This window comes from Aricia agestis, chromosome 20 (genome assembly GCF_905147365.1).
Source record: "Aricia agestis chromosome 20, ilAriAges1.1, whole genome shotgun sequence".
Classification (NCBI taxonomy): Eukaryota; Metazoa; Arthropoda; class Insecta; order Lepidoptera; family Lycaenidae; genus Aricia; species Aricia agestis.
Genome location: NC_056425.1, coordinates 6,479,531 through 6,481,450, shown reverse-complemented (window position 1 = coordinate 6,481,450; position 1,920 = coordinate 6,479,531). Strand labels below are relative to the sequence as shown.

General features: G+C 32.0%; 1 long non-coding RNA gene across 1 annotated transcript; it reads left to right on the top strand.

Annotated features, from left to right (window-relative positions):
* The first annotated feature begins 1,023 nt into the window (after positions 1–1,023).
* Positions 1,024–1,541, top strand: LOC121737302. Its single transcript, XR_006037123.1, has 3 exons — positions 1,024–1,151; positions 1,237–1,315; positions 1,415–1,541. It is a non-coding gene; the product is annotated as an uncharacterized LOC121737302 (long non-coding RNA).
* Positions 1,542–1,920: the final 379 nt, after the last annotated feature.

Below are 1,920 nucleotides of genomic sequence, written 5' to 3'. Positions count from 1 at the left end.
AGGTATGAATTGTAGGTATAGTCGACAGCACATGAAGCTTTTCACTTGTACTACGAGCCTGCCAGCCAGCCAGCGATTGTAAAAACACTAGTCACTAGTAGTCTTGTAGTACCATATAAATATATATTCTGTGACAGTACAGAGTCCAATGTGTAAAGCTACGAGCACGAACTTTTGACTATGCAATAAAAAACTTGTAAATAAGTTATAATAACATTGTATTTTTTTTATTATCAGATTTTAATTTATAGTGGTCGTCGTTTGCATTATATTTGGCAACTTTTTTAGAAACTCTAGGGGGGGCAGATGCCCCTCTTTGCCCCCCCTTGGCGACGCCCTTGCATCGGGCCACAAGAGCGTAGAGGCTCCCAAACAAATTTTCATACAAGGCCCCACCAAATGGCATGCTACGCCTCTGCCTAAGTTTCAGTTGTTAGGCTGATAATCTTCCCTTAAACAATTCATACAAAGTTTAATTTACGAACGTCACCAATCTTATCTTCGTAGTTTTTTACTTTTAATAGACACACATTAATAATATTTTGTGTAGACCCTTACAAATAATATGAGATTTGAATTAGCACCATCCTTTTACTATGTTAGCACCGTTCCTATCGTACTGTAACGAGGAAAAAGATTTCGTATGAACTCTGTCTGAGGGCCGCGGGGAGCACTCGATGCTCTAGGTTGGTTGGTTAAATATAGATGTAGATTTGGCAAAATTAGTTATAATATATAATATTATTCTTTATTTGCATAAATATGGTACAATAAGGTGTTACTATAATTCTAACAGTGCTTCACATATTTTGTCAATTTTCTCGACGTGCAAATGTTAATTTAGGATACATTCTTAAATATAATTTGTCATAATAATTATTAATAAATGCATGCCTAATAATTTCTATCTTACTTAATAATATGTCAAAATTATAAATATAAAGAACAAACGACATGACATAGGAAAAGAAGAAGAAAAAAGAAAAATAATGTCAGCGGATGTGGATGCGTAAATAGTGTTCATGAAATCATAATAAACAACATTTGAACATATTTTTGGGCATGAAAACGATAATTAATATAAAATCATTGAGCTATTCCATCCCATACAATGATTCGTTTATAGCTCGACTTAGAGGTGCGCGTGATAGGTAAGGTACTACATATTTTTTAATAAGTTTATTTTTATGGTCCTTGGTGTTTCTCATCATTTACTATAGTCTATAATATTTTTAGCACCCAAACCATAGGAGAGCCATGTCGAGCTCATCAAAAAACCTTTTGAGTGACTTTGCATGTGGTGCAGACAATACAGGTAACCCTTAGAATTATCTGTAATCTTTAATTGTTTGAAGTACTAGGTACTTGATTTGAATGTTAAACTTTAGTTTTTATTTTTTATTTTTATTTTCAGCACACCAGATGTCACAAATGGTCTAACATTGGAAGCACCCTCAGTCAGTCAATCATTGTTTGCGAATTCAATCACTAAATATGTCAAAAAGCATAATATTAAATACCAATAAATAAATTGAATGATGTCAAAAGTACATATTATGTCAGATGTCTAATAATAATTCACATAAAACAAATACAATAATAAGTTTATTGTAAAGTGAATGAATTATGGATAAAATAACGAAGCAAGAACCTACATAAAAACTATCAATATTTAGATTACTTAAACTTTTAATTTGTCGATGGTTGTAAATATTATTAGCTGTTGCTATTTAGAAACAGAAGGCGTATAACTATTAAGAGCTTAAGAACAGCTGAACCAATTTGGCTAATTTTACTCTTGAAATATTCTTGAAAGTCCAGGGAAGGTTTATATTACGAGGAAAGTGATACAAACTTCACCGAATCATCTAGAACAAAATATATTTTTTCACGTGAATATTTAACCACCTGAATTTTATT